Source organism: Chiloscyllium punctatum, chromosome 6 (assembly GCF_047496795.1).
Source record: "Chiloscyllium punctatum isolate Juve2018m chromosome 6, sChiPun1.3, whole genome shotgun sequence".
NCBI lineage: Eukaryota > Metazoa > Chordata > Chondrichthyes > Orectolobiformes > Hemiscylliidae > Chiloscyllium > Chiloscyllium punctatum.
This window is the reverse complement of record NC_092744.1, coordinates 49,419,749-49,443,440: the sequence shown is the minus strand read 5'-3', so window position 1 is coordinate 49,443,440 and position 23,692 is coordinate 49,419,749. Positions and strand designations below refer to the sequence as shown.

At 42.0% G+C, this 23,692-nt stretch overlaps 1 protein-coding gene across 6 annotated transcripts in view; it reads left to right on the top strand.

Moving 5' to 3' along the window:
* Nucleotides 1-23,692, top strand: part of LOC140478939 (inactive N-acetylated-alpha-linked acidic dipeptidase-like protein 2) — a 950,375-nt gene that overhangs the window by 83,699 nt on the left and 842,984 nt on the right. The window contains exon 1 of one of the 6 annotated variants that reach the window (XM_072572594.1): nt 17,520-17,541. The exons of the other annotated variants lie outside the window; for them this stretch is intronic. The gene's annotated coding sequence lies outside the window, so the exon portion shown is untranslated. Of the gene's footprint in view, nt 1-17,519; nt 17,542-23,692 lie in introns of those variants that run through there. 6 annotated transcript variants of the gene reach the window in all.

Below are 23,692 nucleotides of genomic sequence, written 5' to 3'. Positions count from 1 at the left end.
TCTCTCTCTCTCTCTCTCTCTCTCTCTCTCTCTCTCTAACTTTTAAAATGTCTGCTTTTTTATACCCTAAACATTGGATCATCTCATTGGTTCGAGATTGGCAAAAATAATACATTCAAACTCGATTGGGTTTTAATATCCTGGGGCATAATTTAAACTGATTTGGCTAAATTCAAATGGTTGTCAAAACAGCAACCAAAACTCTGGTATTTGCTTCAAAGCCAAATGTTACATCTATTCAATTTTCCAGTACACTCTGAGACTGCTGGTCAGTCACATGACAGGTGCAAGCTCTCAGTGCAAAACAGCCTTCATTCTCTCTTCAAGGTACAGTACACACCTTGAACTTCATAACACCTACCCCCTTAAGAACAAAAGAACTATCATAATGTAAAGGTCACTTTGTTTTCTAATTCTTAACTCTCACAAGAAAATACATAAAACATTAATCTAAGCTCATATTAACTTCTGCACACATCTATAAACCATTGGGATCTGTTAATCTTATCTATACCTTATCTGTTAAATCCACAATAACACATCTGCTATCATATTCTTATGACTTGCAACATGTTCAATTTGTAAATTAAAAGCCTGTAAAATAAGACTCCAACAAAATAGTCTCATATTCTTGCTTTCAAATCATTCCAAGAATGTAAGAGGATTGTGATCCATGTACACAACTGTCTCTGACATATTGTTTGTCACACAATCAGTAAAATGTTGTAAGGCCACTACCAAACTCAGTAATTCCTTTTCGATGGTAGTGTTTTCTCTGGTGGGTGTTGAGTTTCTTTGAAACGTAGCCAATTGGTCATTCAATTCCATCATCTTCCTGTAACAGTACAACTTTGATTCCTATGTCACTAACATCAATTGCAACTTTGAAGGGTTTCAAAAGGTTTGGTGGAGCTAAAACTGGTGCGGTGGTTAATACTGCTTTTAAATTGTCAAATGCCTCCTGGTATCGTTCTGTCCACCAAAATTGTGTGTATTCAGTAAATCTGTTGTCCCACCAAACTGCTGAAGTTTGGAACAAACTTCCAGTAGAATCCGCTTAGTTCCAAAATTCGAAGCACGTCTTTCTTCAAGGTTGGTCATGGAAATTCCTGAATGGCCTTCGTCTTTGAATTCCTTGGGGTCAACCTTTCAAGACCGATGTTATGTCCCAAGAACATCACCTCTTGCTTGGTAAATTCTTTTTTTTTAAAAGTTTATTACCAGTTTTGGTTTACTTAATCATTCAAAGAGCTCTGCCAACCGTACCATGTGATCTTTCCAGGATTCTGTAAAGATCACTACATCATCCAGAGAGACTGCGCAGTTTGTTAACCCAGCCACAACTCTACTCATGAGTCCTTCAAATGTGGGTGGTGCGTTTTTCATTCCAAAAGGCATCACTTTGAATTGATTTAGACCATTTTGGATTACAAATGCGGAAACTTGTTTCACTTTCTCTGATAAAGATACCTGCCAATAACCATACAGTAAGTCTAATGTTGTGATGTAACTGGCTTGTTCAACTTCTCTTGGTGTTGGGTATGAGTCTGATTTTGTTATTGCATTGACTTCTGATAGTCCACTTAAAATAGTCGAGTCGCATCAGATTTGGGAACTAACATGATCTGCAAACTCCACTCGTTCTGACTCGGTTTGATGATATCTTTATTGAGCATCGCATCTCCCACTTCCATCTGGATTTGTGTGGCTTTGAAAGGATTAAACCTGTAAGGGTGTTGTTTTATTGGAACAGCATTCCCTACTACTACCTCATGCACAATAGCATTAGTCCTCCCCATCTTATTCCTGCATATACAAAGAAAGAACAAAGAAGATTTACAGCCCAGGAACTGGCCCTTCATCCCTCTAAGCCAGAGCCAATCCAAATCCACGGTCTAAACCTGTCGGTCAATTCCTAAGCATCTGTATCCCTCTGCTCCCCACCTACTCCTGCATCTGTCCAGACACATCTTAAATGAGTCTACCATGCCTGCCTCTACCACCTCTGCTGGCAACGCATTCCAGACGCCCACCATGCTGTGTGAAGTACTTGACGCGTGTATTCCCCTTAAACTTTCCACCGCTCACCTTGAAAGTATTAACTCTTGTTAGTGAATCCTTCACCCCTGGGAATAAACTTGTCTCTATCCAACCTGTCTATACCCTTCATGATTTTGTAAACCTCAATCAGGTCCCCCCCTCAATCTCCTTTTTTCTAATGAAAATAAACCTAACCTACTCAACCTCTCTTTGTAGCTGGCACCTTCCATACCAGGCAACATCCTCGTGAACCTTCTCTGCACCCTCTCTAAAGCGTCCACATCCTTTTGGTAAAGTGGCGCCCAGAACTGTACACAGCGTTCTAAGTGTGGCCGAAACAATGTCTTGTACAATTTTAACATGACTTGCCAGCTCTTTATACTCACCAGCCCGTCCAATGAAGGCAAGCATACTATATGCCTTCTTGACCACTCAATCCACCTGTGCAGCAACCTTCAGGGTACAATGGACCTGCACTCCCAGATCTCTCTGCTCATCAACTTTTCCCAAGGATCTTCCATTCACTGTATAATTTGCTCTAGAATTAGCCTTGCCTAAATGCATCACCTCACATTTGTCTGGATTGAAATACATCTGCCACTTTTCCGCCCAACTCTCCAGTCTATCTATATCCTCCTGTATTCTTTGACAGTCCCTTATGCTTTCTGCTACTCCACCAGTCTTCGTGTCATCTGCAAACTTGCTGATCATTCCAACAGTGCCCTCTTCCAGATCATTTATGAATATCACAAACAACAGTGGCCCCAGCACTGATCCCTGTGGAACACCACTGTCACCTTTCTCCATTTTGAGAAACTCCCTTCAACGACTACTCTGTCTCCTGTTGCTCAACCAGTTCTTTATCCACCTCGCCAGAACACCCTGCACACCATGTGACTTCACTTTCTCCATTAGTCTACAATGGGGAACCTTATCAAATGCCTTACTAATGTCCATGAATATGACATCAACAGCCCTTCCTTCATCTATCAACTTGGTCACTTCCTTGAACTTCATTAAGTTGGTAAGGCACGATCTCCCCCGCACAAAACCATGTTGCCTATCACCGATAAGCCCATTCTTTTCTCAATACAAATAGACCCTATCCCTCAGTACCCTCTCCAGCAACTTCCCCACCACCGACATTAGACTCACTGGTCTGTAGTTACCCGGAATATCCCTACTACCCTTCTTGTACAGGGGGACAATATGAGCAACCTTCCAGTCCTCCGGCACCTCACCTGTGTTTAAGGATGCCACAAAGATATCTGTCAGGACCCCAGCTATTTCCTCTATCGCCTCCCTCAGCAACATGGGATAGATCCCATCCAGTCCTGGGGATTTGTCCACCTTAATAACCTCTAGCTTACCCAACACATCTTCCCTACTTATGCCAACATGATGCAGACTAATCTCAAGATTCATGTCTGTCTCCTCAGTGAACACTGATGCAAAGTAATCATTGAAAATCTCACCCATTCTCTCAAGTTCGACACACAGCCTTCCTTCATTATCCTTTCGTGGACCAATCCTTTCTCTAGTTACCCACTTGCTTCTTAAATAAGAATAAAATGCTTTGGAATTCTCCTTAATTCTGCATGCTGAAGTTATTTCATGACCCCTTTTAGCCCGCTTGATTCCTTGTTTAAGACTTGTCCTACTCTTCTGTTATTCCTCCAGAGCTTTTCTGTTCTTAGTTGCCTAGACCTTATGTCCGCTTCCCTTTTCCTCTTGGATAGTCGTACAATTTCCCCTGTCATCCACGGTTCACGAATCTTGCCTTTCCTATCCTTTGCCTTCAACAGTACATGCCTATCCTGCACTATCCTGAACCTATCTTTGAAAGCCTCCCACATATCAAATGTGGACTTACCTTCAAATAGCTGTGTCCAATCCACATTTCCAAGCTCCTGCTTAATTTTGATATAGTTGGCCTTGGCCCAGTTTAGTGCTGTTCCCTTAGGACCACTCTCATCTTTATCTACGAGTATTCTAAAACTAGAATTGTGGTCACTGTTCCCAAATAAATCCCTCACTGCAACTTCTACCACCTGTCTTGGCTCATTTCCCCAGTACCAGCTCCAATATGGCCCCTTCCCTTGCTGGACTATTGACATACTGCTCTAGAAAACTCTCCTGGATGCTGCTTACAAATTCTACCCCATCCAGACCTCTGACGCTAAGTGTATCCCAGTCAATGTTGGGAACATTGAAATCTTCCATCACCACTACCCTATCTCTTCTACATCTTTCCATAATCAGTTTACCCATATGTTCTTCTGCCTCACAATCAGTGTTGGGAGACCTGTAATACAGCCCTAATAATATAACTGCACCCTTCTTTCTCGCTCCACCCATAATGCCTCACTACCCACGACCTCCATAGTGTCCTTCTTTAGCACAGCTGTGATATCTTCCCTGACCAGCAATGCAACTCCACCCCCACCCCTTTTACTACCCTCCGTGTCCTGTTTGAAGCGTCTATATCCTGGAACATTTAGTTGCCAATCATCATGCCCTTCCTTCAACCAAGTCTCTGTGATTGCAATAATGTCATCCTCCCAGGCATCAATCCAAGCCCCAAGTTCATCTGCCTTACACACTATACTCCTTGCATTAAAGTAGATACATTTCAGGCCACCATATGTCCTCATACTGCTGCAACATACCTTTCAACTGTGTTCTTTGCTCCTGAGACAGATAGTTCAGTAACCTGTCCCACTCCTCAATGGTTTCTTCATTGTTTAATGTATTTTGAGGCTCATCAAACTCCACAAAATCTGGATTTAATTCCTCATTCTGCAGGGTAGTAACTAACACCTGTTTCTCCACTTCCCTCTCCTTGCTATAGTAAGGTTTCTACATATTCCCATGATATACCTGATACAGTTTTTTTTTCTGACTGACATCTTTACCAGATATTTGAGTCAGGTAAACTTTTTCTCAATTTGTTAGGAACACCAAACCTGGCTTTGAAGAGATCACCTACCACAGGTAACAATACTAACACGTCATCCCCATGGCAAAATGTCTGAATTTCAGAGTTTTTTTCTGCCACCTGCTTTATTCTATGCTGTGCCCTCTTCAGGTTTCTTCACCTATCCAATTTAATCTCTTCTTCTCCTCCGATACATAATTCAAGCATGAGATCTCGACTTTGGTCCTGTCAATTTCTCTTGAATTAATTTCAAAGGGCCTCGCACTACATGTCCGAATATTAACTCAAAGGAGGTAAGTGGAGTATGGGACATCTCAAATGGCAAACAATATGAATGGGGATACTTTTTATCCCAATCATTCAGATAATCATGACAGTTCGCTCTTAACATGATCTTCAGGATCTGATGCCAACTTTCCAAAGCTCCCTGGGAGTCTGGAAGGTACGCACTTGATCTAAAGTGCTGTATGCCTAAACTATCCATGACCTCCTTTAATGGCCTAGCAGTAAAATTACTGTTCTGATTGAATCTCTCTGGGTAGCCCATACAGCATGAAGAAAGCTACTAACTCCCCTGCCACTCATATTGCCTTAATACTCTGTAATGGAATTGCCTCCAGAAATCTGGTAGACACATCCATTATGGTTAGCAAGTCCTGGTTCCCACTTGTAGTTTTTGGGAGGGGACCTATACAGTCAATCATAACCCACGTCTTTGAATGTGAGAATTGGCAACAAAGGTGCTGGTTTTATTACTGCTTGTGGCTAATCTACCATTTGGCATTTATGGTAAAAGTTAATCACATCCTTGTGCATTCCAGGCCAATAGAAATGCTTTTGTACTTTAGCCTGAGTCTTCCTTACACCTAGGTGACCTCCTACAGGCAGTTCATTTGCTACCTGTAACACTTCCTGTCTGTATGCTACTGGCAACACAATCTGGTGCATTTCTATGGTCTTCATTTTCATCTTAGGATTCTATCCTTAAGATAATAACCTTCAGGAATATTCTCTGACTCCTTTCCTGAGTATGCATCAACATATATATCTTTTATTATCTCATCTTTCTGTTGTCAATCCATTAGCCTTTCAGGACTAAACACTTCTGCCTGTTCAGGTTTTTCCTGTGTCATTACATCAAACAGGGTGTCCGCTAACTGAACCTCAGTTCCTTCGTCATTCTCTTTAGTTTTAGTTTTTGCTTTGTGCTGTGACTTATGATCCACCGCCTCCAACCTCATAGTCCCACAACCCAGCACCGCCCGTTTCTACCTCCTGCCCAAAATCCACAAAGCTGACTGCCCCGGCCGACCCATTATCTCAGCCTGCTCCTGCCCCACCGAACTCATCTCTGCGTACCTCGACACGGTCCTGTCCCCCTTAGTCCAAGAACTCCCCACCTACGTTCGGGACACCACCCAGGCCCTCCACCTCCTCCATGATTTTCGCTTCCCCGGTCCCCAACGCCTTATCTTCACCATGGACATCCAGTCCCTGTACACCTCCATCCCCCATCACGAAGGACTTAAAGCCCTCTGCTTCTTCCTTTCCCGCCGTACCAACCAGTACCCTTCCACCGACACCCTCCTTCGACTGACTGAGCTGGTCCTCACCCGAACAACTTCTCTTTCCAATCCTCCCACTTCCTCCAAACCAAAGGAGTAGCCATGGGCACCCGCATGGGCCCCAGCTATGCCTGCCTCCTCGTAGGATATGTGGAACAGTCCATCTTCAACAGCTACACTGGCCCCATTCCCCACCTTTTCCTCCGCTACATCGATGACTGTATCGGCGCTGCCTCGTGCTCCCACGAGGAGGTTGAACAGTTCATCCACTTTACCAACACTTTCCACCCCGACCTCAAATTCACCTGGACCGTCTCGGACTCCTCCCTCCCCTTCCTAGACCTTTCCATTTCCATCTCGGGTGACCGAATCGACACGGACATTTACTATAAACCGACCGACTCCCACAGCTACCTAGACTACACCTCCTCCCACCCTGCCCCCTGTAAAAACGCCATCCCATATTCCCAATTCCTTCGTCTCCGCCGCATCTGCTCCCAGGAGGACCAGTTCCAAAACCGTACCACCCAGATGGCCCCCTTCTTCAAGGACCACAATTTCCCCCCAGACGTAGTCGACGATGCCTCCACCGCATCTCTTCCACTTCCCGCTCCTCCGCCCTTGAGCCCCGCCCCTCCAACCACCACCAGGACAGAACCCCACTGGTCCTCACCTACCACCCCACCAACCTCCCACGTCCAACGTATCATCCGCCGTCATTTCCGCCACCTCCAAACGGACCCCACCACCAGGGACATATTTCCCTCCCCTCCCCTATCAGCATTTCGAAAAGACCACTCCCTCCGTGACTCCCTCGTCAGGTCTACACCCCCCACCAACCCAACCTCCACTCCCAGCACCTTCCCCTGCAACCGCAAGAAATGCAAAACTTGCGCCCACACCTCCCCCCTTACCTCCCTCCAAGGCCCCAAGGGACACTTCCATATCCGCCACAAATTCACCTGCACCTCCACACACCTCATCTATTGCATCTGCTGCACCCGATGTGGCCGCCCCTATATTGGGGAGACAGGCCGCCTACTTGCGGAACATTTCAGAGAGCACCTCTGGGACACCCGGACCAACCAACTGAACCACCCCGTAACCCAACACTTCAACTCCCCCTCCCACTCCACCAAGGACATGCAGGTCCTTGGACTCCTCCATCGCCAGACCATGGCAACACGACGGTTGGAGGAAGAGTGCCTCATCTTCCGCCTGCGAACCCTCCAACCATAAGGGATGAACTCCGATTTCTCCAGTTTCCTCATTTCCCCACCCCCCACCTTGTCTCCGTCAAATCCCTCGAACTCAGCACCGCCTTCCTAACCTGCAATCTTCTTCCTGACCTCTCCGCGCCCCACCCCACTCCGGCCTATCACCCTCACCTTGACCTCCCTCCACCTATCGCATTCCCAACGCCCCTCCCCCAAGTCCCTCCTCCCTACCTTTTATCTTAGCCTGCTGGACACACTTTCCTCATTCCTGAAGAAGGGCTGATGCCCGAAATGTCGATTCTCCTGTTCCTTGGATGCTGCCTGACCTGCTGCGCTTTTCCAGCAACACATTTTCAGCTGATGATAGTGGGATCTTGTTACTACACAGTCTGGAAAAATTCCAGGGTATTTTTCTTTTAACTACTGAGTTCCCCAGTCTTCCTTTTGGCTTTTCTGCAACAAAGGGTGTCACTCCCACCTTGGATCCTGCTAAATCATTTCCAAGAACAAATTGAATTCCTGGAACTGACACTCAGTCAATCACTTCCAACCTGATCTTATAGAGGGGAATGCTAAATTTCTGTCCATCTATCCCACAAATTACCACTCTTGGGTAACAGGTCAGAACGAGTGGAAATATGTCAATTTCTTACTATTAGAGACTGATTAGATCCTGTATCTCTCAAACTGATAACTTCTTTCCCTTCTCCCCCTGTTCTTTGAGTAAACTTTACCCACAGAGGCAAAATCTTTGTAGAGATCAAGCACCAACTCCATTCCAGTCCCTATGTAGGCTGTGCACACTCCTGCAGCTCCTTGGCTCTTCTTTGTGTCATCTTTACTACTTCCACTAATGCCACTGACTTAGCTTCTTTTACCACATTTTTTCCCACACTGCCTTCCTGTAATGACCAGCAATGTGACTTTACATGTCCCATTTTACCACAGTGGAAACACCTGAGGCCTTTCATCTCCCTTTCATCCTCTTAGGCTTCTTTTCTAACCTGTGGTAAACAATTACCAGTGTGTTCTACTGTTTTTGTTTTGTAGTGTAGGATCTCCCCTTCTCTCAATTTCTATCCCTCACAGGATGAAATTCTTGCCAGAAACTAAACTTTGCCTTATATATCAATGTATATTCGTCTGCCATTCCTCTGCTCTTCTCACTTCTTGAACTTTCTGTGCATCCACATGAATTTTTATCATCTCTGGAAGTGAGTTTTTAAACTTCTCAAGCAGAATAATCTCTCTTAGAGCCTCTTTGGTCTTATCTATTTTTTAAGGCCTGCCATCATCTATCAAAATGATTGTTTAATTCGTTCAAACTCAAATGTAAGTCTGACCTGGTTCCATCTTTGTTTTTGAACCGCTGTCTATACACTTTTGGTACCAATCCATAAGCAATTAAAATAACCTGTTTGACATCTTCAAAATCTCTGGACCCCTTGTCTGACAGCGCTCAAATACCTCACTAGCTCTGCCTATCAACATATTCAAAATGAGCATTACCCAAACGTTCTCTAGCCATTCCATCCCCTAGCCAATTTTTCAAATGAAATAAAAAGGCTTTGGCATCTTTCTCATCAAAATGTGGCAATGTTTTAACATATTTGTATATATCGCTATCTTCTCTCTTCGCCTCTGTCCTGTTAACTTGACTTTCCTGATTAATTTGCAACTTGAAAAGTTCAATTTTCTCTCTTCCTTCCTCTCACTTGTCTCTCTCTCTCTCTCTCTCTCTCCCTTTCTCTTTCTTCTCTCTTTGCTCAGCTCAGAACCTTTTGTCTCTTTTTTTCCTTTCTCTCTTTTGCTTCTCTCTCTTGCCTCTCTCTCTCTCTCTCTCTGTCTTGCTGCTCTCTCTCTCTCTCTCTCTGTCTTGCTGCTCTCTCTTTCTCTTTCCCTTTCTCTTTCCCTTTCTTTATCTTCTAACTCCATTTTCCTCAATTATAGTTGAAATTTTTCTAACTTACTGCATTTGTCTGTTTTCTGACACGACTAAGTGCTTGACTAACTCCCTTACAATTCGAGCTTTCCTTTTGTCCCTGGTTTGGCCCAATTCTAATCTATTTGTTAATTCCACAAGTATGGCCTCCTTCTGTCTTTCTACACTTTCTTGGCAAATTTGGAAATCATCTTCAAATCTCAAAACCTCTTTAGCAATTTTAAGAGCCATTTCTTTCACTTTTACTTTAACCAACCACAAGTAACTGAAATTAAACAAATTGTGTCACTTACGTTTTATTTCATGATCTAGAACACTAATTGGCAAGTGTTTAAATCTGTTGGGATCTTTTGTATTGCAAATCTGTTTAAATCTGTCCAAATCTCAGACTGGATTTGACTAAACCGGTCTAAATCATGAAGCTGAGGCCCCAAATTGTTATGACACAGTGGTGAGCCCTTCTGCTAATTAAACCAAACACCCAGAAAAGCTCGCCCTGCCTCGTAATCTGTTAAAGTATGAGTGACAGCAAACTCCCAAATTCCATTATTTAAAGAAAAAACAAGTTTTATTCTTTAACTTTAAAAGTGAACATTAAACAATAACTATCTACAACTCTTAGCCTCCTTTCTCTTGAATGTTTATTATCTGTCTCCCACTCTATAACAACAATTTACTGTTTTTGTAAAAACCCATATTAAAATTACAACTTAAGTTCAAAACCCCACACCGGCTCTTGCTGTCATCGGTGCCTGTCTTCCTCTGGCTGAAGATCTCCCTGGCTCATCATCTGTCTTTTACTGCAAAGATGTTTCATTTGAGAAAGGTACCTTTGACAGAGTATTTCGCTGACATTTACTCTGTTGATGGAAGTTGGTCTCTCTCACTCTCTCTCTCTCTCTCTCTCTCTCTCTCTAACTTTCAAAATGTCTGCTTCTTTATACCCCAAACATTGGATCGTCTCATTGGTTCAAGATTGGCAAAACAATAAATTTAAATTTGACTGTGTTTTCATATCCTGGGCATAATTTAAACTGGCTAAATTCGAATTGTCAAAACAGCAACCAAAACTCAGGTATTTGTTTCACAGCCAAATGTTACATATTTTCAATTTTCCAGTACACTGAGATTGCTAGTCGGTAACATAACAGGTGCTTGCAGGCTCTCAGTGCAAAACAGCCTTCAGTCACTCTTCAAAGTACAGTACACATCTTCAAATTCATAACACTGTTTCATCTCAGTGTAGCAGAGACCATATTGTGAGCAGTGAATGCAGTAGACTAGACTGAGTGAAGAGATAAATGGGTGAGGTTGGGGAGAAGGTAGCAAAGAGAGATTCTTGTGAAGAGAGGAGGAGAACTTCTTCAAGGTAGGCATCCTTGCAAGAGGATTCGCAGTAAGGTTAGAATCAACTAGGCAAAAGTGAGGACTGCAGATGCTGGAAACCAGTGTTTAGATCAGAGCGGTGCTGGAAAAGCACAACAGGTCAGGCAGCATCCGAGGAGCAGGAAAATCGACCTACCTTGAAGATGTTCTCCTCCTCTCTCCTCAAGAATCTCTCTTTGCTACCTTCTCCTGCCGCCCCCATTTATCTCTCCACCCTGGAGCCTCTCTGCCTCTATTCCTGATGAAGAGCTTTTGCCCAAAACGTTGATTTTCCTGATCCTCGGATGCTGCCTGACCTGCTGTGCTTTTCAAGCACCACTCTGATCTAAAAAAATGCCTCTCTAGTCACTCTTGAAAATCTTTTCCCTCTCAGCTTAAAGCTATGTCCTCTTGTTTTGGACTCCCCCATCTGGAAAAAAGACTGACTATTTAGCCTATCCATGCCCCTCATGATTTTATAAACCTCTCGGGTCACCCTTCAGCCTCTGATACTCTAGGGGTAAAAAGCCCTAGTCTATTCAGCCTCTCTCTATAGCCCATACCCTCCAATCCTGGTAACATCCTTGTAAATCATTTTTGAACCGTTTCAAGTTTCACAGCATCCTTCCTATACCAGGAATTGAATTGAAAGCAGTATTCTAAAAGTAGCCCCATTCATGCCCTGTCCAACAACAGCATGACCTCCCAGCTCCTATATTCAGTACACTGACCAATGAAGGCCAAACTCCATCTTCGCCATCTGGATACCTGTGACTCCACTTTCAAGAAACTATGCACCTGCACCCCTAGGTCTCCTTGTTCAGCAACGCTCCCCATGGCTCTACCATGAGCTGTGTATGTCCTGTCCTAGTTTGCCTAACCAAAATGCAACACCTCTCAATTGTCTAAATTAAACTCCATCTGCCACTCTTCAGCCCATTGGCCCATCTGATCAAGGTTCTGTTGTACTCTGAGATGATTTTTTTTATTTCACTGTCCACCGCACCATCCACTTTTTGAAATATTCTGCAGAGAGTGAGAAGTTTTCTAAGTGTTTGATTTTCTAGAGCGGTTGTTTTGTTAGGAAAGGCTATTTTGTGTAATAAAGCATGTACCAACTAAAGCACAAGCTTTCATTTAATGCTCCCTTACTCAGTCAAAACACATCCCCTAAATTGCTGTTGCCTTCCTCAGGGAAAGTGTTCGTTGTCTAATACATTGCTTAACTCTAGCTAGACATACTGTAGCTTTAGTTGTGTTGTTACTTTAAAAATTGCTGTATAAAATGATACTGTGATTAGGAAAGAAATCATGCTGTACATTGCTGAGTTTTCAGCTCAGTGAAGCCTGAAGAGTAGTGTGTCTCATTTCAATTCCTGTCTAATGGTTTGTAGTTCTGAAACATTCAATCTTGGCTTTCTGCTTTATTTTGTTGTAACCATTATAGTCTGCTGCTGATGTTGCTTTCTAGGGGCTTAAGCTACAAACAACACACAGAAAGCCATTGTTGAGCCCATTAGGCCATCATGTTCATAAAACAATTGCCAACGACTCAAAGTAAAAACAGTGAATGTGTTTGAATTCAGTCCAATTGGAAAACTCATTCAACAGTTTTAATGGCCTTGATTGAGTTGAAGTTTGGTAGTTCTGACCTGGATTCTAATGGCCAATATTGTTTGCCACTAAATTTTGCAGACAAATACACATAGATCATGAGGCCACTTTACTTCTTGCCGCCTTTGCTTTTTTTTTTGCACCGTTAATTTAATGTTTTTTGCTGTTGCGCAGTAAGGACCCTTAACATTTACTCATGGAGCTCTTAATACTTTTGCTTCCTCACCAACCTTGAACTGGGAATACTCTTTATAGATCCTTGCTTTATGATAGAATCTGTAACTATCATATACGACTAGTCTTGTAACATTTTTTTTCTGATCCACAATGCTTCTTTTGCATTTCTTATCAGGTATAAAGTGAAGACTTTAGCTGGAAAGCTATTTCTCCCTTGTAAGATTTTTTTTCATGAGCAAACAAGCAGTCAGCAGGAACTTAAGTGCTTGCACATGCTGCCTGTCTGCTTGAGTTGTTCTTAATGGTAAACTGGCTCTTGTGATGCAGTGGTAATGTCAGGTAATGCCTATGAGTCAGGAAGCCTGGGTTCAAGTTCCACCTGCTCCAGAGATGTGTGATAATGTGAGCAGCTTGATTAGGAAGTATCTTAAAGTGGGTGTTCCTGTGGCACAGTGGTAGTGTTCATACTTCTGAGCCAAGAGGTCTAGGTTCAAGCCTCACATGCTCCATGTAATCATAACATCTCTGATCAGGTTGGTTCCATTTTTTTTTAGTAAAGCTTTTAAAGCTTCTAAACTCAGTTGATATTCTGGAAATTTGTATCTATTGTATCTTTTTCAGTGCTGTACCTTGTGGTATGAATTAACAAAGCCCAGTGATAATCTTCATGTGGTGTAGGCATACATAGCCAATTCCAGTCTGCACTGCTGTTCATCGTGTGGTCTCTTTGATAGAAAGTTACCACCATTTTTCTTTTCTTTATTGGGCCTTAAGACCTATTTAGCTCAAAGCGATAGGTGGACAACCACTAGTGAGTCGTAATAGGATGAGATTGTTGACTTGGAATCTATATAAAGAGTCATTTGAGTATTGCTGAAATAAAATAGACATTTTATTGAAGCTTTTTAGTCTTGCATTCATCAGAACAATTCACAATAATAAGTAAATTGGGAGAGGGGAGTGTGAAGCAGGATCTGGGTGTCCTTGCACACATGTCACTGAAGGTAGGTATGTATGTGCAGTAGGTGGTAAAGAAGGCAAATGGTACATTGGCCTTCATTGCGAGAAGTTTTGAGTACAGGAGCTGAATGTGTTGTTGCAGTTATACTGTTGAGGCCACACCTAGAATATTATGTGCACTTTTGGTGTCTCTTTCTGAGGAAGGATGGTCTTGCTCTCGAGGGAGTGCAGCAAAGGCTTACCAGGCTGATTCTGGGAATGGAGGGACTGACGTGTGAGGAGAGATTGACTTGGTTAGGATTGTTTTCGCTGGAGTTCAAATGAATTATGGGGGATATCATAGAGACTTATAATATTCTAACAGGGATAGACAAGGTAGATGAAGGAATGATATTCCCGATGGTGTGTGTGCCCAAACTAGGGGTCATAGTCTGAGGATTCAGGGTAGACCATTTAGGACAGACTTAGTTAGGCAGTCCTTTACCCAAAGATTGGTGAGCCTGTGGAATTCATTACCACAGGAAGTAGTTGATGCCAAAACATTAACATTTATACCATATATGATGCCGATTTTGGTTTGCAATTGCACTCTGGTACAGCCATTGCCATAGGGAAAATGCCATTTAATGATGATTCACAGTTAGTTACAAGGCTGTGTTTCAATTTTAAACCAGGAGGATGACTCTGATTGGTCAAGGCATTGCCCTGAGAAGGGAGCTAGTGAATGACTGTCACCGATCTTGATTTGAAAATGGTACAATTTGTGTTCATGTACTTTCAGTCTGTAAAGCACAGAGCCCTTGGTGTTAATTAATTTATCTGGCTTCCTATATGTGTACATGTATCACACTGAGATCCCGACTATTCAAATTTTTTTGTGTGTGATACTTCACATACATGGGATTATCCAACAAATGTTATCCAATTTCAGAATCCTATCCACTGTTGAAACTGCATTGCAGATTTTGCAAGTGCAGGCTGGTTTGGTACTTTGCTTGTTGTAAACAACCAAATGAATATGTTGTTGGAGATGATTTGTCAGTATTTGAAATGTTTGGCCTACATACCTGGCATAGCAACAGTACTGAATTCCTATACCACATTACTCATTTATGGGAGAGGCGGTCACACGTTTTTGGCTTGGCAGCAGTATCCTGCACAGTAGTAGCCTGAACTAGCTAACTTCTCCTGTGACCCTTGAGGTAAACTGGATGCTCTGTCTCAACAGTGCCTTTGTGAAGATAATTCCAAAATCCAACAACCCTCTGCGTTAATTTGTTTTCTGACCTTGAGCTAAACCCTTTTTACAATTATCTAAAAGGTGCACTCTTTAATTCTTAACCAGAGTACTAATTCATAAGAAGGTTTATCACAACTATTAAGATATTTCAAAAATTCTCTTTTGCTACCCTTTAAAAAGATTGTCATAGAAAAGGCCTATTCGTGTCACTTTTCGTAATTATCACTACTTCCCCATAATAACCTTAGAGTGAATTTATTCTTTCCATTAATTTAAATAGGTAGAAAATGGAGTGTGCTACTAATGTGCACTTCTGTCTACCTGTTATCTCTGTGCTGGCTATGCTCATCTGATCTAACAGCCTTAGGTCAGAAACAGCAAAAACTGCTTTGTTAACTTCCTGGCTACAGCCGGATTGCAAAACTGCCGATGTACATGCTCAAAGTCTTTCTTCTGGGGAGTCTAACATGTTATCATAGATCAAAAAATGATGACCATGTACAATTTAAATGTATATATGATTCAGACAGAAACACTTTACATGTCACAACATTTACACATAATATTGTGGGAAGATTTGTGTTTCTTTATAAAATCGAGATCAATATGTTGCAAACTTGTAATTTTGATGGCACAGAATTTCAAGTTTGCTTAGCTGCGAAGCACTTGTATAGAGTGTGTCAAATCTGCGTTTCTCCTGTTTTACCTACATTCAAAATTAATTTTTCTCATCTATTAGTTGGAGAGCAGATGCTGCCTAAAACTGATCTTTTGTAAATCTAGTCTGATGATGTCTCTCTATCTACCAGGATTCTTGCATTGTTTGAATGCTGAATTTCTGTTAGATTTCCAAACGTGGTCTTAATTTTGCAAAGAAATATACTGGAAACAGTAAACTTGCTGCATCTTATTGCTGCAGTAATCTCTGTACGTTCTGAAAGCGGATTGAGTTTGTATATTTGTTCTGCTGTCGGTAGGGAATTCAATGTACTGCATTTGCATATTGAACAATTTTTCATTCAGAGGGTGGAGAGCCTGGGGAATTCCATACCCCACAAAGTTATGGGGGCCAGGTCACTGAATATATTCAAGAAAGATTATGATAAATGTTTAAGTATTGAAGACATCAAGTGGTATGGCTAGAAAGCGGGAATATGGTGTTTGAGTTATGGTGTCAGCTTTTCTGACAGCCCGGCAGTCATTTATATCGTGGATGTGATCCATTGACCTTTTAGCCAGTTGGTGTTGGGTCAATGGTGCCCAGTGAAATCCAGCCCATGAATAATATTGCTTTCGATATCAGCTCTATTATGCTGCTTGAATGTGGTGAAGAATTACTGAACTTAACATAACATTGTACCAGTATGTTAATGTATTAGAGGTATACAAAGTAAGAAAAGTGGATTAATAAAAATAAATAAAATTCTGAAGCTAGGATTTGTTTTCTTAGTGACTGCATGCTGAGTTATTTGCTTGCAAGTGTGTGTGTGTCATAGAATCATAAAATCTCTATGATGTGGAAGAAAGCCATTCAGCCCATCAAGTCCAAACTGACCCTCCAAAGAACATCCAACCCAGACCCACCCCTTATCCTATCCCTATAGCCCTGCATTTCTCATGACTAATCCACTTATCTTGTACATCCCTGGATGCAATGGGCAATTTAGCATGGCCAATCCATCTAATCTGCACATCTTTGGACTGTGGGAGGAAACTGGAGCACCCGAAGGAGAAACACACAGATACTGGGAGAATGTGCAAACTCCACACAGACAGACGGACAGATGCCCGAGGCTAGAATAAAACCTGGGTCCCTGGTGCAGTGAGGCAGCCCGTGTGTTTTGAATATTTAAATATAAATTCACATGTTCCTTAAAAACAAAGTCATGTGAATCTGGGAATCATTTTTATTTTTATTGAATCTTTAAAATGGGAAAGCTGCTTCATTGAAAAAGAACCTAAAGACCTTGATTTCTATAAGTAAAGTCAGTAAAAATGTCAGAATTTAAAGTAATATGCTATCCAATGATTTATGTGAAAGTATTATGTTTCAGGGAAAGAAAGCCACAATTCAGAGGAAAACAAAGGCAATTTGGATTGCTTTACATGAAATTACAGCACACTGGAGAGCCTTAATTTTGTCCAACTCTTAACCTCAAAATTTTGCGATTGGAATTGGTAATAACTCGCTGTCGTACAGTTTATGCGGGCACTTTGCAGTATTCAAAATAGAGAGGAGACAAATGCTAGTCAAGTGGCAGTCACGTGACAATTGTTGATGTTGGAAAAGACTATTTTGTTCACTACTTATGTGCCATATTTATGTGACCTGGCCAAACGCATGGCTCCAGACCCCCAGCAATGTAGTTGACTCTTAAGCAAGACAATCCATTCTATCAAATAGATATGAAGTTGAAAGAAAGGAATGAAAATGGACAGACCACCCAATATTGATGTGGACACCAGAAAAAACTACCACAAAGGTAACCTGTTGATTGTACAAAGTCATTTTTGCTAACATCTTGGAGTTTGTGCCAGTGTTGGATGAGTTGCCCCATAGTCTAGACATGCAAAGCCTGACATAGTCATATTCATGGACTCATACCTGAGACGCTAACCGAGACAGCACCACCACCATCCTTGGGGATGTTTTGTCCTTCTGGCAGGATGGACCCAACCTAAGGTCATGGCACAATCTTGAGGGAGTTGACTTTGAAGTAATCTGAATTGTCTCTGGACCCCACGAAGCCTCATGGCATCAGGTAAATTATAGGCAAGCAAACCTCCTGCTGATTGCCACCCACAATCCACATTGCAGCTGATGAATCAGTATGCCTCCATAGTGAACACCATTTGGAGGAAGCACTGAGTTGGCAAGGGTGCAGAATTAATTTCCAATGCAGCATACAATGTGTTTTGAATGGCTGGGTATCATCATCTATCTGAATAAACCAAGGCCTGAGGAACTGAACTGCTAGACTAGGTCTGATGCAGATGGTAGGAAAAAATGTAGCTGGCAACATCCTTACCAATTTCCCTTTCATCGATGTGTCTGTAGCGTCAGTAGTGGTGTCCATAGCATGGTTATTGTGAAGAAAAAGTCTCTGTCATCATGTTGAACATACCCTCCGGCACGTTGTGCAGCAGCACTAGCTTGATAAATGGGACAGCCTTTGAATAGATCTAGCAACTCAAAGCAGGGCAACTATATTGTGCATGATGCAGTAGTAACAGGAGAATTATGTTAAAACTCAACCTTTAACCTCATGGCCTGGCACACCCCCAGACTGCCATTACCATCAAGCTGGATAATAAGCCCTGATCAATGAGGGCAGGAGTTTGGGTCAGGAGCAGCACCAAGCAGAGTTAAAAATCGGTTTCAAACTGATGAAGCTGCACCTCCAGATTACTTGAATACCAAACAGGAGATGCAGCATGCATAGACTGAGCTAAGCAAGAGTGCAACCAATGGGTCAGATTTACAGTCCTGCCACATCCAGTCATTAACGGTGTTGGGAAGTGAAAAAACCAGTGGAGTGAAGGCTCCATAGATATCCTTGTTCTCTTCGATAGGAGAGCCTAACATATCACCACAAAAGACAAGGTTGAGCACTTTGCATTCATCTTTAACCAGAAGTGCAGAGTGGAATACCCATCTCTGGAAGCTCTCAGCATCACAGATGCTAGTTGTCAATAATTTGATTCACTTGTGTGATATTAAGGAATGACTGAAGGCAGTGCAAAGGTGCTGGGCCCTGACAAATAGCATTGAAGATTTGTGCTCCACAATTGGCAAAGCACCTAACTAAGCTGTTCCAGGAGAGCTGAAACTCTGCTATCTACCTGACAACCTGGAAAATTGCCCAGATATGTCTAGTGCACAAAAGCCAGGACAAATCTAACCTGACTAATTACTACCCTATCAGTCTACTCTCAATCATCAGAAAAGTAATTGTAGGAGTCATCAACAGTGCTATCAGATAGCACTTCCAAATGAAAAACATGCTCTCCTCTGCTCAGTTTGGGTTCCACTAGGGTCTGTCAGCTTCTGACCTCATTACAGTATTCGTCAAAACATAAATAAAAGATCTGAATCCCGAAGTGAAATGAGATTGACTGCCCTTGACATCAAGGGGCAGCAAATATTTTGCTGTTAGAGTCATACGTGGTCATTTAGGGCAGATACGTAGCCATGTCATGTTTGGCAAAGTGTCTTCCGGTAATCAAGGGACTGGTCTTTCGTCAGTCAGGTGTCCTGAGTCAGTACAAAACACAGACAGTTGGAGAGTTAGTGGTTTGGAAAATGTGGTGGGTGAGAGCCATTTGTAAAAATTCTACTTGCAGTGTTGAGAGTGATAGACCATGAGTCTTTGTGGGAGATGGCCGAGTGTGCGATAACACAGAGCAGATTGTAGCACTTGTATCTGTGAGCCCAGGAGGTGATCACCTTGTGGCACTGCTGGATCCTGGACTCTGCACTGATCTGGGTGATTACTTCAGACTAGGTTGGTGGTATTGGACTTAGTGGGCAGGTGAGGTTTAAACATGGTGACCAATGTATGAATGCCAAAATTTCTTATCATTGGTAAGCAATTTGCTGCTGGCACATGCTAGATTATACAAATACAGCACTGTAGAGAAATGATGCACTTAATTAAGTCAGCAGTGGAGAGCTGTGTGAAGTGATGCACTGGAGCTCATGAAATTCCTAGAACTGGACACTGAGCCAACTTTTGGTAAAATTCAATCCACTGTTTAGTCAATAGTGATTTTAGTCTATTTGTTGCAGCAAACATCTTAATGCATGAAGTATCATTTAATCCATTTAGCTATTAACTTGAAATTCAAATTTCTTTTAGAGGTTATTGCTCTCTAAAAGGATTTAACTAATCCCCTGTTCATTTTTATTAATTTTCTTCAGTACTCACTTGTGGTTTGGTTTTCTCGATTATGTTAACATTTATTTTAGTTATCTTCATTTCTAGTGAATACCACCTCAGGTTTTCAAATCTGTTATCAAAATTAAATTACTTCCCTGGAGTATTTCTTTTATATCTTAAACTCTTGTTCAGCACTGTTCCCTTCAGTGATGCTGAAAGAGATGTGTAATTGAAAGGGATTGCATGTGTATGAAAAAAAGCATTGAAAATTTCTGGGATCATACCTGCTGTTTCCAGTTGAATATATATAAAATGCATTCAGATAGACCCTTAAAATTACAATAAGAACAGGCAAGCAAAATTTATACTTGTTGAAAATACAAACAAACATATTTGGTTAAAATATTTTATTGGATAATTTTCCTTTCATCATGTGCAAAGGTAAGAGCTTTAAGGAACTGTAGCCATATCTGTGGAGTTCAGCTATGTATTAAGATATCTTTGTAACAGGGCAAAGAGAACAGATGTATATATGAAACATTTTTATTTAGATGTTAGACATTTAGCACACTTCACTTGACCATGTAACAACATAAAGCAGTCTAAATCTTTGTATATATTTTAATTGTTTGGCTGCACTACTTTGCAGAGGAGCTTTTTATATGATTTTGGCCAAACGGAATGTTGGAATCACAGTTGCAGTTAATAGTGTTTTGTCTAATTTACAAGTTGTCACCTCTGATTAGCACAGGATTGACAAATCATTGTTGATTTCATGTTCTCTGTGGAGCGGAAATACGATGCGAATTGCCAAATAATTTTTTATAAATCGTTTTTGCATCTTGGTAGCAGACCAGAAGTGCAACCATTTAATTCAACTCCCTTGGATTGGGGAGAGATTTGTTGTCTTAATTCAGCAAACAATCTCTTGAAAAGGGCAAAATTGCATTTAAATATGAAATCCCTGATAAACAACTCGTGCCTGTATTTGTAATGGTTTCGCAGGTGAGAGATTGGGAGATGGCAGCATGACTGTACTTCTGTGCTGACCAGCCTGTGACTTTTCTGTCCATTAAGATGAGTGGGTGGAACATCAAGGGCTAATGATTCCAGAAGTTGAAATCCTTCAGGAGAAGAAAGGAACTGAAACCTGAAATAAATTGCACTGTAATTGACCAGAATATTAACCTGAAATTGTTCAGATCAGTGCGTTCTCTGCAGCTGCCATTAATGCAGAGTCCTGATCCATGACCAGTGGTTATTGCAGATCTTTGTAGATAGAACAGATATATAAAGAAATAATGCAACACGGGACAATTTATATTGTAAGCCAGATTTCAGAGCACCAAAGTTAACCGTGCAGGCTCAATTTAAAATGTAATTTGATGGCTTTGACCTTCCCTATTCTTAGGCTGTCTGTATTCTGTTATATGGATGATAAGTAATTACCTCTCCATCCCATTTATTAGATGCACTTTTTTTTTGTCCCCTTCCTTCTCTTAGTCTTTCTTCTTTGCTTTCTTTCCTTACACTTCTCTCTAATGCTTTCCTTTCTCCTTTGTTTACTTGCTCCCTGTGTCTTTCCTTCTGTATTCTTCCTTGCTTCATTTCTTTTTCTTGCAGCTTTTCTCTGTCTCTCCCCTTTACCCTCTCCTTATTATTTTCTCTCTCTGTCTTCCCTCTGCTTGCATCTCTTTGTCTCCCTGCTTCTTTCTTTCTGTCTTCACCACTGTCTCTTGCCTTCCTTCCCAATTTCCCTCGCATTTTTATGATTGACTGACAAGTCATCAGAAAGGTTTGGAGGGATATGGGCCAAGTGCAGGAAGATGGGAATAGCTTGGTTTCAGACCATGATATGTGTGGACTGGTTGGACTGAAAGGTCTATTTCCATGCTATATGACTCTGTCTCTATCTCCCTCCCTCATTTTCCCATCTTTCCATTCAGTTCATTCACTGTTTCAGAATTTGTCATTATCTCTATCAGTCGTCAAGGGCAAAATCTTATAGGGCTCTGAACAATGTGGGCTATGGCAAGATGTGGGGCAGAAGTAAATAAGTCTGGTGTAGGGTCCATCTTTTGACAAGTGGTGTGGTGAGATTCTCACAAAGCATCAGCAAGATACCAATTAATGATGATTAATGCTGGTTATTGCCACAGTTTGCCTCATTACTATTCAGTCTCCCATCTGACCAGGTTTAATGCAGTTGGTTCTGATATAACAAGATTCCTCTGTTCTTGTGCGATCTTGCATTTTGAGAAAATCACACAATGGCTGCGTCATTTAAACCAATGCGATTAAAGTCGAGTTATAGCCAGTACAGGTAAGAAAAGTTCACATTCTACAAATAACAGTCAAAATTCTTCTATCGCGTTAAAACCAATTCGCGTTGAGGAAACATGCGTTTTATCAGAACCGATTATGTAGGTGTTCTTCAGAGGTCTCTGCAGATCTACCCAGTGCTATCTGCTCATGTCAGTTGAGGCTGTAGTCAGCCTGTCAGGTCCATTCACATAAACTAGAGGAGAAGGGGATCGGCTATTGTGGCCATTGCCAGGGAACTGAACCTCAGCAGATTAGACTTTGTGACTGGGGGTTGCAGCTCTGGGCAAGTGTCCACTCGAATTGTGATGGAATAGCAGAATAGCAGAGGGTGAGGGGAGACATAATAAAGCATGCCTGGGAAGGGTGTAATGTGGATTGGAGGTTATACATATTCAGGAGTACCCTCAGTTCAAGGGGTGGTGTGCAGTGAATGGCCACACTTGGCATGATCACCTGATATGCCAGGCATTTGTGGGAAAGGTAGGTAGGTGCATATAGATGGGTTGGGTGGCAATTTGGCAATGTGTGAACTATGTGTCATTAACAGGATGGTCTACAGTAAAGGGCATGTAGATATTTGGGTCTCATCGGCACATTCAGTCTGAGGCTAGAATACGCCGGAAGAGGAGCACTCACTTTAGCCTTCTGTCATAAAGAAAGTCAAAAATATGCAATGGGAAAGAAAATGGCTGCGACCTGTGAGGGTCTGCAGCAAACCTCAATTATAGGGCTTTCAAAGAGAAGGAACATTTGGACATCGCATCATCCAACGTACAGGATGCAGGCCTGCAGACTCTCTGATCTTTGACTATGCGACAGCATTACTTTGTCTGTATGTCACACCTTCCCGATGAAGACACTGCTGGCAAACACTCTTAAAACTCTTTACACACATTAGGAGCTAAAGATTAGGAACGTTGAATGAGGAAGGACAAAACTTTCACGTTACCCAATGCCATATGGATGCGTGGTTCCCCTTGATGGTGCTGTTGGCTCCTGAGTATCGACCTCCATTTGTGAGACTCATGTGTGACCATGAAAGGCTGCTGAATGGTGTGAAGATATGTTTAGTGCCTATGCAAAGAGTCTCCAACCACATGACTTAACATGAGGAGCGTTAATACATAAACTGAGAGTGGCGTACAAATCTTTTTTCACCTGTGCTACCAAAGAGGCATCCATATAGTTTCTTCTCTCTCTTTCATATTCTCGCTCGCTTTTCATATTCTCGCTCCCTCCCCCTTTTCTCCCTCCCTCCCTTTTCTCCCTCCCTCCCTTTTCTCCCTCCCTCCCTTTTCTCCCTCCCTCCCTTTTCTCCCTCTCTCTCTTTTCTCTCTCTCTCTTTTCTCCCTCTCTCCCTCTCTCCCTCTCTCCCTCTCTCTTTTCTCTCTTTTCTCTCTATCTTCTCTCATTTCTCTTTTCTTTCTCT